Source organism: Nothobranchius furzeri, chromosome 11 (genome assembly GCF_043380555.1).
Source record: "Nothobranchius furzeri strain GRZ-AD chromosome 11, NfurGRZ-RIMD1, whole genome shotgun sequence".
Taxonomy (NCBI): Eukaryota; Metazoa; Chordata; class Actinopteri; order Cyprinodontiformes; family Nothobranchiidae; genus Nothobranchius; species Nothobranchius furzeri.
In genome coordinates this window covers 43,077,364-43,092,597 of record NC_091751.1, presented here as the reverse complement: position 1 = coordinate 43,092,597, position 15,234 = coordinate 43,077,364, and the positions used below count along the sequence as shown (strand labels likewise).

The 15,234-nt window shown below is 43.1% G+C and overlaps 1 protein-coding gene across 1 annotated transcript in view; it reads left to right on the top strand.

Annotated features, from left to right (window-relative positions):
• The first annotated feature begins 4,796 nt into the window (after window positions 1–4,796).
• LOC107383551 (transmembrane protein 200C) overlaps window positions 4,797–15,234 on the top strand; it is a 21,326-nt gene continuing 10,888 nt past the window's right edge. The window contains exon 1 of the mRNA XM_015956268.3: window positions 4,797–4,932. The gene's annotated coding sequence lies outside the window, so the exon portion shown is untranslated. The remainder of the gene's footprint in view (window positions 4,933–15,234) is intronic.

The window sequence follows — 15,234 nt, the reverse complement described above, 5'->3', positions numbered from 1 at the left end:
ACCTTGCTTGCTGATGGTGGTCAGAGGGACCGGTGGTGCCAGTGTTCGGCAGGCCTCGCCTCTGTCAGTGCGCCCCAAGGCAGCTGTGGCTACAACGTAGCTCACGATCACCAGTGTGTGAACGTGTGAATGACTGATTGAGCTGTGAAGTGCCTTGGTGAGTTGTAGAATCCTAACAAGGCATTACACATTATAACAGTCCACTTACCATTTATCATCTTTCTTTCTCTGTCTCTCACTCACTCACTCAGTCTCTCTCTCTCTCTCTTTCTGATTTTCACCCTATACTCATATCCTCACCCCCACTCCCCACCCCCGCTGGTGTTTTTGCGCCGCCGCTGCACTGTAAATCTCAGGGAGAGCAGAAAAGGACAAACGCATCACTTGTCCTCCTTTGACTTTGTGCTCTGCATGTTTAGAGAAAGCACAGAGAGGTCTTCAGGTGGATGCTACCTCTGATCTCATCTGACTTCACGGAACATTTTAACTTTAACTGTGATTTACAACATTTAGAAACTTCTTCGCTTGTTTGGATGATGACTGAACAACTTCTATGACTTGACGACCAATAATGTACATTTATTCTCATCAATGAACCTTAGCCGGGGGGCAGCAAGCGATCAATGAACATATCAGCTCAGCATACACAAGCGGCCCCTTTAACATTTTTATTGACATTTTAAACAGACTTTGGGCATAAAATCTATGACATTTTCCTCTTTTTTACCTTGACAGTGGGATGTGACCTAGTGTTATACCTCTGTCTCATGGTGATGACGCATTTATACTTTGAATTTTGGATTTTTCAAGAATGGAGGAATTAGCTTCCCTAAACACATTTACACATATTTTAGTGTTTATCCTACTGTTAGAGTAGCATACGTATTTATTTTGGGTGCTTTTTAAACCCAGTATACTAAACTACATTTGACCGATATGATGTGAATTTCTGTATAAATATGGAAATCCAGTGTGATTGGTCTTTGAATGTTTAACCAGAAGATTTAAAATTATTTGTTTATTCAGGGATTGTAAAAAGTAAGAAATTTATTTTCTAAACAATCAAAAATATGACAACTAGAGAACACTTTATGTGATGACTGAATTTAAGTGGATGGAATGTGAGGTGTGATGATGTGTGATGTTATCAGAACCCTCGTATCTCAAGAAACTGAGTTCTGAGTGGGAGTGAATTTGGTCTGCTATAATCCATAATGATGGTTTATAAAACCACATCAGACGCAATACGTACCAGCTCGGAGACCCCCGTGGTAGATCGTCCCCGTGTTGTGTCCCCAGGTCACGACAGGTAGTTATTTGCGTCTATGGAGGACTCTTAAGGAGTCCAAGTTGGTTCAGCTTTGTTCTGAAGGAACCGTATGCGGTCAGCTGTAGCGTGCAACAGGTTTTGACAGCTTGTCAAAGATGCGATGGGAGCAGAGTTTCCCTCCGATGGCCAGTCAGAGTTAGCTCAACCGAATCACTCAGGAAGTGATGCTGTTTTAATAATGGCCATATTTTGGTTTACTGATAAATTAGAGCTTGCCCTGTAAAGGGGTTTTGCCAACAAACTCAGATGCACACCTCCCTCAGATATGAAGATACTGATTTTGTGGATAAGAAAATATCTATGTGCAGTGACGGTAACTTGCCTCATGGAGATATGGTGAGTGTGTCTTGTCCAGTCAGTGCACTGATTAAATATATGGGTCATATATTCATTTAATCCTCGTTAATCTTTCAATGTAATAATAACAACATTCATTTCAACTTCAGTAGTTTAAGCACAGATTAATCAAAACATTTCATTTAACCATATTGTTCATTCCATTTCATCGTTATTTTAACACTTCATTGTTTATAACGTTGTAAAATTAAATTATAAAAGTTAATTTCCTTATATGAGTTAATTAGTTCATCCTTCTTGTTCTGTGAATAAAAACCAGTCTTAGATAAGAGTGTGCTTGCCAGGGACCATGGCCGAGCAACAGTATCTTTCTTGCAGATTGAAAGCACCAGTTAAGAAGAGGTCAGACTGTAGGTGGAAAACGGACCATTCCTGGAGGCTACACTACATATTTCAAAAGTTGTCAATGTAAATGTGGTTAGCATATTTTGTGTGTGTGTGTGTGTGTGTGTGTGTGTGTGTGTGTGTGTGTGTGTGTGTGTGTGTGTGTGTGTGTGTGTGCGCGCGCGTGTGTGTGTGCGCGTGTGTGTGCGCGTGTGTGCGTGTGCGTGTGTGTGTGTGTGTGTGTGAGAGAGAGAGAGAGAGAGAGAGAGACAGATATGCACACAAACTGAGACGTCACCCTTCATCGCATCCAAAATCCCAGAGATGCAAACCAATCCCTGGAATCTGCCAGAGGTCAAGTCCTCTTCCAAGTCAATCTGATTCCCTGACGACTCGGCTCTTATTTTGCCGTGCAGGCTAACCCCCACACACCTAAACCCCAGCACCCCCTTTTTGCATTTGATAAGTCTGTTGCCATAGCAGCCCCGTTGAGCTTTCCTGACCATCAGTCCAGCAGAAAAGATGAGCGGACCTGCAGCGCCCCCACCCCAAGAGGCCTGCACGTCTTCATCTGTTGCCATGGCATCGTAACAGCGTTGTGGATAGATTCAGCATGGCAGGGAGTCAGTTCCTTTATCTTCCAACACGTTATATTGAGGCGAGCTGCCCAGCCCTCCGTGCTGAACAACGTGGTGAGCAGACAAAGGGACCCGAGGGGGGAGACGGTAGTTGTCAGGATTGTGAATCTGTCCAGAGATCCAGGGCGGAGTTGAGCTTAGATGTGCTCATCGGGTGTTAATTAGGAGGTATGTCGGATGTCAGAGACAAGGAGCGGACTCCAGCTGAACCACTGTGTATTAAAATATGTGGAGTCATGCAGAACAGTCGCAGCAAGGATGTGAAGAAGATTTGATATGCTGCCAGGCCCCTACATACTCCTCTTCAAACCAGCTGTGATCACAAATTCTGATGAACAAAATGTGATGCTAAAGAAACATGTTGTTTAATAAGTAACATAAGTAACTGTTGAATACAATAAACATAATTCATAACACTTAGATTCTTGTTTTACTTTTGCTTCTGCAGCTGCCAAGTGATGAAAAGCTCATTTATTGAGTGATTAATGGGTTCAGATTAGTGTCATTTTAAATCCACTTAGATGGCATTTAGACATGTTTTTTGGGTGCTTACTCAACAGCTCAGTTCAGAGGAACATAAGGAACTTGGTGAACATTTGATGGAACTTTGCAGAAATTAGATTGTTACTGTAAAATTTAGCTGAGTGGAAAAAAGTGTTGAACATCCACCCATCCATGTGGATAGCTCGGCATCCATTAGGGATTCCAAGGTGTTCCCAGATCAGAGAGAATAACCCCGCTAGCATTTCCTGGGTCAACAGTCTCCTCCCATCTGGAATACACCTGGTGATCAGGATGCAGCTCAGTCAGATGCCGGAACCACCTCAGATGGCTTCTTTAGGTCTTGGTCACGCCACAGAAAAAGCTCATTTGAATCACTGATATCTAGAATCTTAATCAGTGATGGTCTACATCTTATGACTGTTGGTGCAGGCTGGATTGTAAACAAACCATTATATCGAGCTTCATCTTTGAAGCTAGAGCTTTAACATTGATCTCGGTGATTATTGAGTAAGACCAAAAACCACACTAGACAGTTTGTGGAGCAGGTATGTGTCCTAGGGGGCACAATCTGCTTAACGGCTGTAAGGTGTAATGCTAAAGGTTAGCATTTTCAGTTTGCTGGTTGTCAATAAAAAGCAACAAGAAGAAAAAGAAGACATTTTCTTTTTCTGTAAAGTAAGTAAAAGTAAAAGATTAATGTCTTTGGAGGTAAAGCTAAGTGTTAAAACCAGTGTAAATATCGGAAAGGCCTACACTAATATGAGGGAGCTAAAGAAGGCTATAAAATCACAGACTGATGGTGACCTGGCTTTGTTGCTACTGGACTTGTAAGTAACAATATTTTTTGTCAAACAGTGTGGATCTTTTTACTTTGTAGTTTATTTTAGTATCAGTTGGCTCATATTAGTGTTAGCTTGTTGTTAGTACAGCTAAACCGAGAGGACAAATACGCACACAGGCTCACAACAACATTGTGACATCATAATGTACCAGCTAACGTCATTGTGTACCTCTTAGCCAATTGGGATGGCAGATTTGAATTCAAATGCAATGCAGAGGTTTTTCCTGAAGATGGCGCAACACTGTCAGTTTTAGGCAGAATATCAAAATTTTAACTAAGATGCACGAAAGTGACAAATTATTGACTACGCGTGTCTACAGCATGATTAGATGCTCATTTATATCGTTTATCAGCAAATAAAAGTTGATTTGGGGGTGACTTGCTCTTTAACTTGATGGAAAATTGATGCAAAATCTTGTCAGAAAGGGCTGCAGAAACACAGTCGGTCATCAAGCAAACCTCAGATAAACAAAAAGGATGTGCAAACAAATGCATTTGCTTTGGTGTCACTGCTGACAAGAATATATGTTTTCTGTGATTCTTCTGGTGTTTATTTCTGCATTTTACTGTTTTAAAGTGGAAAAGATTAGATTTTTTCTTGTTTTATATTTCTTCATTAAGAGATGTCATGCCTTGCCCCAATATTAGCTCTGTTTTGTTTTTAGTATTTGTTTACAATGGATGTGTATTTGTTGGACACTTCTGATTGGTCACGCCCTCCTGTAGTCTGACCAATAGGCTTGCAGTTTGATCTGCTGACCCTGTGCACACCTGTTTCAGAGCTCTTGTAATGGCCCTGTGTTCACCATGATGCTGATGAAGGCACTAAAAGTGCCAAAACATTTGCTGGAAATTCATCCTCGAGCTCCAATTATTTAATCTGATTTTGGAAATTTATCGTCCTTTCGGCGGCGACGCACCTGGTCCAGCTGATTACAGTGAGTCATCAGACTAAATTAATTTCCTCCTAATTTACTGGTCTAAAAATGACCCATGCATAGAACTAGCCCACTAATGCACTCTAGTCGGGCCATTTGCACTCGTTTTAGGCTTTTAGGTGCCTTCTAACAGCATCAGGCTGCATAAACTGCCAAACGGATGGATTCCTGTGTCGTCCTGTGAGAGTTAAAAGTGAATTTCTCAACAGCGTTTTCCCTCTTCTAGCACAGCTACAGTAGTTCAAGGCCTGTATTCTCAGCAGAGGCATGGAGAGATTTGAAAGTACGTTATATAACTGTTCACCTCGAGTCGGAGGGTGTTATATTTCAAAAGTGCAACTTTTCCTTTTCCTCTGTGCAAGTGTCTGTGTGCAGCCTTAAACTGCTGCGGTGGTTATAACAGTGACCTTTATGCTTTTGCACAGCTGGTGCCACACATCTAGCCAGGAGTGAGCATCTGAATCATCCTCCAGCGTGGACCCTTACAGCCACGTGTGCCTCTGTTAGACTGAGATGAACTGCAGACCTTTGTCTCCTGCTCTGTGCCTTCCTTAGTGACTCATGTTAGGCTCCTTAGACCCTCTAGACCACCAGCTGCATGTTGCTTAGCATAACTGAGACACCATCATTATACAAGCAGAGCTGTTAGTTTTAAGTCTCTTACTCCTGATAACCTGAAGGGTTGTTGTCGAGGACTAGTTTTTAAAATTTGAGGAATGATCACAGATGAACAGAAAGATCAAAATGGCAGTTTTATTTGTGCTTCAGCTAGAAAAAGGCTTTCATTCCACTTTAAATGAAGAAATCGTTTGATGCACAAAACCGTTTTGTTTTTGTTTGTTTGTTTTTTTTGTGGGACTCAGATTGTCAATCAGTGGGTTAAGTGTCTGGCCCAGGGACACAACGGCAGCATTCTCTGGCCCGGGATTGAGCCTGTAACCTTTTGATTACTGGACAACCCGCTCTACCTCCTGAGCTGCCGGTGCTCCAATGAAAACAATCCCTACACCTCCTACACCTGTCTCCTGCTTTAGCTTCTGATAGGAAATATACGGTGAAACGCTGCGATAATATTTCTATATAACCTTGTAGTCACTGTGGCCTGGTAGGGAGGTGCGGTGTTGCTTAAGCCCATGTCCTTTTTGGCATTTATTTTACTGACATTACTTTAACTTTTATACTTTAAATAGTTTTGAAACACGTACTTTTTTACCTTCAACAACAAAGATGACGCCAGTTCAGGAACAGCTCTCGCTTGAAAGGGCTTTGGCATCAACTTTGAACAATTTAGACTTGAGCTTTTCTTCGAGACTCTAGCAGATCGAGCTTTTTCATGCATTTCTTTCAAAAAGGGATGTGTTTACTTCTTCTTTAAAGGTGTATGGTGGACATCCGTAGTGGTGAGTACGTCATGTTATTCGTTGCTCTGATTGGTCCTAGCACTGTCCAGTTGCATGTGCAGAAAGTTTGAAAGACAACCCTAGAATCTGCTCCATTACTGGGTGGTTTCAAAGGCTCGTGGCTGGATTATAAGTGACAGCGACGATAGCTCAGAGGTTAGGAGTTTGCCCTGTAATTGATGGGTTGCAGGTTCAAACCCTGGCTCCTGCTGTCATGTCAGTTGCTGTGTCCCTGGGTGAGACATTTGACCCTCCTGACCAGATGGTGGTGGTCAGAGGGACCAGTGGCACCAGTGCAGAGCAGCCTCACCCCTGTCAGTGTACCCCAGAGCAGCTGTGACTGTAGCTCATCATCACCAGTGTGTGAATGTGTGTGTGAACGGATGAATCCTTTGACTCGGGTCATTCATTTAAGAGTCATTTGAGGTAGTCTGGGCATCTAGTGGATTTGGAGTATTGGCAAATACATCCCACTGATGGGAGACCCATGGGACGGACCCAGAACTCCCTGGAGGGATCTCGCATCCTCTCTGACCTGGAAATGTTTTGGTTTCCCACAGGAGGTCTTGGATAAAGACACCTCCTGATCACAAACTTTTGCTGACCTAATATTTAAATGGCAGATAGATGTTAATATTCCTCCTGTCAGATAATTTTGAGTTCTCCATCATTCACGTCTAAAGTAGAAATAGCCTCAGGCCAATCAGCCATCACTGGAAGAGAGACGAGTGGCTGAACTAATCAGCAGTCAGGCAGCAGGAATAAGTAAGAGAGTGGACAGAGAGCTGGTTTGATTAACTCTGATTCAAGTCACAAAATGTTGATGTCAGGGTTGTAATGTGCTGTTATTATTATGGGCTGTCCAATCTGTTCTGGTTTATGTCAAATCCACAGACTGATGAGTGCAAAGTGATTATGCTAGGGGAGGATTTGTTGGCTGTACATCCCGCCGTGTCAGCCGTGTGCAGCTAATGTGCAACTTTTATCAGCATCAGTGCCAACTTGTTCTCTGACTGACCCAGGAACATCGTGGTGACTCAGTTTCATTCACACCCTAGTGCCGCACAATCCTGATATTCAGTGTAATTTGCTGCATAAATGTGCAGCTGAGAACAAACTAACAGCCATGAGCAACGCAGCAAAGCAAAGGCAACTAACCTCTTCGTGCAACATGTTTGTGTTCATGTCTGAAGCAGCTCCGGTTGCTTTGGATTAATATCGCTGGGATTCTTGTCAGTGTGACAAAATCTCAGGATCAAAAACCCTCATTTAGCCCCTTTTTAATGCAGGAAGAATATAATCTAATGAAATAATAAATCATGATCCTCGTGTGTGTGGTCTTATAGAAATCACCAGGTTGTTTTTAATGGTTGGATTTACTTGAATTGGCTTTCAAATGAAAATAAACCAAATAAGAGAGAGACAAAGATTACATAAAGCTTGGTTTATGTTTGACGCATTCACTTTCCACTTGGTGATGCGGCTCGCGGCTGGAACGCGCTTCACAACTCGCAGCGTTTATGGTTCATGCGGCTCGTCTCTGCGGTGAGCCAATATTCTACCAAACTGAACGGGGCAGCATGGAGCTCTAGCATGCATCCAACACTACACCATAGTAGAAGTAAAAATTACTGTTGTTTACAACATGGTATTCCAGCATTTTTAACGGCGTCCTCGTCTTTTCCGACAGTGCGAGCAATTTCTCTCCAAGAATTATTAACAACATGTTGATCACGGTGATCTCTGAGAGCTGAATCATACAAATGTCTGTATTTACGAACCTCTGCCATGCTAGTTCTTGCCGGTCCGCCATGTTTTTCCGCGTCCGACCGTCCGCGTGGTTAGAAAATTTCCTAGGTGCACGTTGCAGAAATTTTGGGCCGTGCGGAGACGCGGTGGAGGGGCGTGGTTGTTAAAATGACGCAATTTCGCCGCGCGGAGCTGTGCGGACCTCGCAGACGCGTCAAGCATAAACCAACCTTAAGTAGGTTTTAAAAAGTTTAAACTTTGAGTTTTCCTTCTGGTTGAGTTTGTCCATTTGGGGTTTTGGTTTTTGCATCATACATTGTTTCAGATTCTATTGCTGATTTTTTTGCAGGTGGTGTAGTCCTGTTAGCCTCTTCAAGTCAGAACCTCCCAACAGGCACTGGGATGGTTTGCTGCATGCGAAGATTCCTGGAATGAATATTAGAACTTTCCCATCTGTGGATTTGGATTACCAACTACAGGTTGGGAATGAGGACAACTCCAGGTGGAGGAGTGGGTTAGGAGCTTAAGACTGGTGTGCTGATTGGGGCAGCATCTGCAGTGATACGGTGTGAGCTGTTGTCTTGACATTAGCCAAAAACAATTAAACCACAGAAATCAGAGGCTTTTAGACGATCTTCCTCTGCAGGGTATGTGGACTCATGCCTGGGGAAGGAATCAATAGTAGAGTCACTGCTTCCCCTCAGTGAAAGGAGTAAAGTGAGGTGGTTTGAGAACCTAGTAAGAATGCCTTCCAAGAGAGGTCTGCACCAACTGGAAGTGGAAAATCAGACAATTACTCGAGTAGTTACAGTTGGCCTTGGAGTCCTTAAAGATAAGTTGGGAAAGAGGGGTGTAGGGTTTTCTGCTTAAACTGATTCCAGATAAATGGCAGAATTTGTTTGGTCGGTCGCTCGCTCGGTTTTTTTGTTTGTTGCACAGCTGGACAGTTTGATGGATGGTTGGTTGGTTGGCTGGTTGGTTGGTTGGTTGGTTGGTTGGTTGGTTGGCTGGATGGCTGGATGGCTGGACAGTTGGTTGGTTGATTGGTTCTTCCATCTGTCAGTTGGTTGGCAGGTAGGTAGATATGTCAATGCACAAACATGCATCTTAACGGCATATTGGACAAGATACTATAAATCTTATTGAACCAAAATCTCATGAAACATTCGTCCATTGAAAAAATAAACCAAGTTAAACCAAATGTTCAAGTCTGTCTTGCCTGTGTTTAAAACAATCAAGAGAATCTGTCACTGTGAAGTAACTCTTGACGGCTCTGATTCACAGATCAAAGTGAAGCGTGGACGCTGTCACTGGACCATCTGGGTTCAAGCCAGCGTTCAGCATGCTTTGTTCCTGCAGGTTTCACTACATTTCCTGTTTTCTTGTTTCTCGTTCTCCCGAAGCAGCACATAACCTTGTGAGTCTGAGCACAACATGATCTGCTGCCCGCACTCATAATGTCAAAAGCCTTTTTGGCTGAAGGGCCTGTTTACTCAAATTACCAACAAGGTGACAAAATGACAGTTTTCATTTTTAGCGTTATCTCTTCAGGATATCTAAAAGCTTTTGGAACACTGTGCAAATATCGTAATGCATAAAGGAACCAGCTCAATCACTTAATGACACGTACAAATATACGCTGTTTGAGCCAAAAGCAAAGTTTGTTCACTCTGAGTTGGTAATCAGTATTTTGTAGGACCCCTCCTGGTGTAGAGCTCAGGAATAGTTTTCCAGGTTTCCAGAGAGGATTTTGAAGCTCTTTCTTTGGTTCTGTTGTCTTTAATTATGATCCCGCACTGCTTTAACCCTCTGGAGGCAGGCGTTGCAGATTTGCAGCAGTTAAATCCTACCTACCTAGTTACTCCACATATGTATTTCATGAGCATTTTTAACTCAGAAGTACTCCTGAAGGACTTAGTTGTTCGTCCTTTTATCAAAACTTATTTTGAGCCTGAGGGGGTTAAAAACATTCAGGTGCATGTTTTGCAGAGGCCATATCATAAGGGTTTTTCAGACTGGCTGTTTTTTATTTTTTTTACTGCATCTGCGCAAAACAAAAAATGAAGTGACTGGATCAAAATCCGATTTCAGAATCAGAAATGCTGTCTACTGCATCTCCACCCAAATAAAATTATGGTTTTCTTTGCTCTGTGTCACCATTTTCCCTGAAAGTCACCTTTAAAAACAGAAAATCAATAACAGCGGTGGTTGGAGCCCCCCTTTTCTCGACCTCACAAACACGAGTTAAATCAATACTCATCAAGTCTCCATAACGTCTGCTGTGTTGCAGTTGGAGTTGAATCTCTTTATGATCTGTTTGCTTTATCGTTTTGCCAACACAGCTGATCAGATCATGCTTGGATGGCTCATCCCACTGCATTCGCCCCAACACACCGTTGCACATTTCAGTCGGCCGCTTGAACACAGACAGTTAAGATTTCCAGCCGCCCTTCCAGCAGCAAAGGTTAATTTACTCTATAACACCTAAGAAGTCCAAGCCCTGCAGAAGCGCTTTCATTGGGAAATGTTGATTAAAACATTAGCATATGAACAGATGAATGACCTCAAAGATGCTCAGGATAAAAGCAGTCAAAAGTGGCCGTGTCAGGTCGACCATGAGATGAAACACTTCTGATTGGGCCTGCATTTTTAGACTCAACCAGGATTCTGCTGAAGATATGTGGTTATTAAGCTAAGTTTGATTCTTTCCCTGAACCAAAAACAACAGTATGGTGGTGGTGGCTAATGGATTTATTTACAGGGATGAATCTTGTCAAAACTACAGCTCTAAATAGTCAAAATTATGTAATGGAGTTCTTCATGTGTGTCTGTCGGTCACTCTGAAGCCTTTCAGAATGACTAAAGGGCTTATCTGCACCAAATACAATCTCACTCTAGAGTTTGTTGCAATCACCCGATGCATAGTTGTGGTGACACCATGTTTCACAGTAGAAAAGAGAACTGTGAGGGTAGATATGAGCCCATTTTTAGATTAAACTGTCCTTCTTGCCTTTGCTGACCCATCTCTGAGTCTCTGTGCTCTATTTGGGGGCAGCAGTAGCTCAGGTGGTAGAGCGGGTTGCCTCATGATCGGAGGGTCATGGGTTCGATTCCAGCTCCCGCCAAATGGCAGCCTCGCCTCTGTCAGACCTCCCCAGGGCGGCTGTGGCTACAAGTAGCTTACCATCACTAGCAGTGTGTGAATGTGAGAGTGTGTGAAAGCGTCTTTGGGTGTCTAGAAAAGCGCTATATAAGTTCAATGCATTATTATTATTATTATTATTATTATTTGGTTGTCTAGAAATACCAATTTTTGATATCCGGTTTGTTTTAAAGGAACAATGTCGAATGTTCTGTGGTTTATTTTCCTTGAAATAGAAAAAAGTGCATCAACATCATCAGAGCAGTGATTTTGCTGCTGAAGATCAGAGTCGTGTGCAGAAGCACATTCCTTCCATCTGATTTACCTGCCCAGGTAATGTCCTGTGACTTCTGCTGTATCCATAGCAATTAGCCCCCACCTCCTGCTAATGCCCCCAACTCCTCAGATGAACTGATTAGCATGCATGGGCGATGCCCATGCTCGTCCCTGATCGGTTCAGTCAGCTCCTTGCATCATCAGTGCAGAAGACCCAGCTGGCCATGCGCTCCCCTCCCATCCGATTCACGCCTGCTGCATTCCACATGACTGGACCTGTCCTCCAGGACCCTGAGAACATGTTCCCTTATGAAGAACATCAGAAGCAACACATTTCGCTGAAGCAGATGAGCTGATGGTTCGCCTTTCTGTGGTTTGTTTCTGTCCGACTGCAGCAGCAGAATCGAAACCAGCAAAAAGAGTGACACACCTGACACTGTCTCCTTTGGTCTCTGCGGGTGAGCACTCTATTGCTCCACATATCCACATCCTTTTTACAAGTCAGACCCTTTGAAGAAGATGTCAATAAAAGAGCGAGGGAAAGCAACGTACAGCTCGTCAGTTGTCACGTTTGCCCTCTCGTTTGATTCTCCGCTGCTTCTGTCCCAGCCCTCTGGCCCAGATAAAAAGGAACCTCTTTTAAGGTGTTTCGTGAGGCATTATAAAACAGTTGCCATGGATACACAGCGTGAACAGGCTCCACATACAAGCAGCAGAATGGGAAATGACAGAAGCAATATTTCAAATTTCAGAATTTTTTTCCTCTCATCTTTAAACAAACCGCCGGTCTGTTTTGTAAAGAGCGCCAAGGATCAAATATGTCTCCAAGGCTACAGCTCTTGTTGTCATCGCCCTCTTGGAGGAGGGGGGTATTTGCTTTCTTGCTCCAAAGAGGTGGGCTGAAGGACGTTTTCTGCCTCATTTGGTCTTTGTTGTTTCCCCCAGAAGAGATGACCTATATTATCTAGGATGGAAGATCAAAGAAGGCTTTTTCTCACTGATCTAATGAAGCTTGCATCATGCAAGCCCCCCAGAACTAGTCCTGATTGCTCAACTGCCTCGTTCAGCTGCAAAATGTGGCCATGATGCTTAACGGGGTGAAAACAACTTCTGTTTTTGCAGGATTTGTGATTCTGCAGCTCAGGAAGAGCAAAGCCATTGATGTTCAGGATGGCAAACAATCTGTTTCCTTGAGGTTTTGTAAACTTGGACGCCCAGTGTTGTTTATTTTCCACCTGACACGCATTTTCATGAAGAGGAGCAAAACTTTATTTTACCAGACTTAACTTTGGGGGAAATATTTCCGTCTGGGGCTCTTTTTCTGTCTACTATGAGAACATTTACCTTCCTGCTTTACTTGCGAATTCCCTCTTGTGTTACAAGCCCATGTGAGTCGATGCAGGCCTCCATTCAGGTCTGTGTGCGCCCATTCATCAGCTGTTTATTCTGTGGAAATGGAACAAGGTTACTGTTGGGGACTGGCCTCCCGCTGAGAGGAAGAGCTCACCTGCTGCTCTCCTCTCCCACCCTCCTGATCTTTTCTCCTCCATAACTCAACCACCGCTTCTTCTGCTCTCCACATTTCGGCGCCTCCTTCCCATTCCAAGTTGTCAGAGATGCATGGCTGCTGAACATAGCAACGGATGAACCACAAATGCCTATAAGTCTCCATGACCCGTATCAGTCGCAGCTCAGTCACGCATCTCATTAGCCGCAACTAGAAGCTGCAGACGCTCGTTCATCAAACGAAGGCCTCTCTCCCAGCAGGATCCGGGCAGACGACGGTGCAGACGGCTGGCCACTTTGGGACTTTCTGCCTTGATTTATGAGGAATGTTGCTCTTAAGACACCAATGTACCAAATAATAAAGCCACTTAGCTTCTAACTAAGGCAGAAGCTCAACGGATTACTGTTTGGAGTAACTGATTCTCTTTGTAGTTTGGTTAAGAACTTGTGTCTTCTGACCCTGTTTGTTCTTCGACAGTCTCATTCATATAAGTTATTAGCTGTTGATCCACATCTTCCGTTGTGTTCAAATAAATAATTAGAAATGAAAATCCAGCGAGGAGTCGTGGTCTCGTAATTTGTGTCTTTGTAAATTGGATTATATGGTTTCTTTTCAGTCATCAGTGGTGCCCAATCCTGGTCCTCCGGGGCCATTATTAGACATTTTTCTGCTTCGCCTGATTTTAATCAGTGGGTGATGGCTTCTGCAGAGATTGGTGACCTGCTGAACAGGCGATTCAACCACTGATTCAGTTGTGGATCAGATGTGATGGAGCAGGACCACAGCTCTGTCATCTGCAGCTAAAATAACCGCTGGTTAACATACAGATTGTTTAAGAGCAAGAAACCTCGTTTTACCTTTTTAAAATGATCGGACACTGTGAGTTTAACATGCAGACTAAATGTTAAAATAGTCTCCTACACCTATCTCCTGACTTAGCTTCTGACAGAAAATAGCTCGGTTCAGAAAATGTGTTATTTGTGGAGATAAAACACCAACGGTGCAAAGCAAACAGAGTCAGTGGTGGAGTCATGTTTCTGTTAGCCAATCAGAGGCGAGATGTCCAAACGTCAGGAAATATTCCCGTCTTTCCATCGAATGTGAAATCAGGAAAGGTGCTACGCTGCAATTAGCCGTCGTTATGGTCCACCAAGTGTGACGTTTTGGGAGCGTTTTTGGACGATCCTCAGAGGCCAAGGGATGCTGTCATTACATTTCAAGTCAATTTTTTTACATGCTAAGCTTCCAAAACATCAAACTCCACAGTTTAGATGCGGCCAAACACAAAAGCAGTGTAAAACATCCAAAAACTTTCAAAATAAGTCACATGCAGGTTATTGTAGCTGATGTAAACTGAACAGAAAACAACTACAGACCTTTTTGGATACATGAAGCTGTCTTTCTCCTTGCTTGTTATTGTGTGCCCTTCTGAAATCACACGTTGCAATTCCAGGATTTTGTGACCTCACAGGATCAGCTGTGTGGAACACTTTTGCTCCTGTTTTGCATCAGAATCGCTCCTGATTAAAAATGAGCTTGTGGTAAAACGCCTCTGTTACGTTGCGCAACATCTTTCGTGTCAAGTGGAAAGAAGGTGTGAGATTCAGGTGCACCGGAGCTTTTTTTCTCCAAAGAGGGACTTAAAGGCTTTCATTCATAATGGTATTGATACCAAATTCTTACTTATTCTGCTAAATAAACACCCAAATGTGTGTTTTGGATGTTTAGACAAGGTTTAAAGAAAGTAAATACATTAAAACCAACCAACACAAAGAATCATGAAGATGTTTTTTAACCAAACTTGAGCCAAATGCTCGATCCTTTTGATATTTGAGGGTGTTTTTTATCGATATACATGCTTTCTCCTTCAGGTTTGCATTTCTATGTCAGGATGATGAGTTCAGCACTTTTGGCGAGTTCGCCCTCTTCTCCCAGATGCTTCAGGCCTCTAAAGCATCCGTCAGAATTTGAGTCCTTCATGGCATCCTTCTTATAAAAGATTTACAGTTTCAGCACGGATCTGTAGGTTTTTCTTTGAGGGGGACAATAAAGAGATGAATGACCTGTTATTGTCCTCTTGGTTATTCCTTCACAAGAAATATTCTTGGAGTGAGACCAGCCTCATCCATTCATCACCGATCGTGCATCAAACCAAATTTGAGACAGATTCCCACACCACTTTCAGCGTAACCGACGAGCCTTCATCTCTGATGGCTCAGAAGACAGAA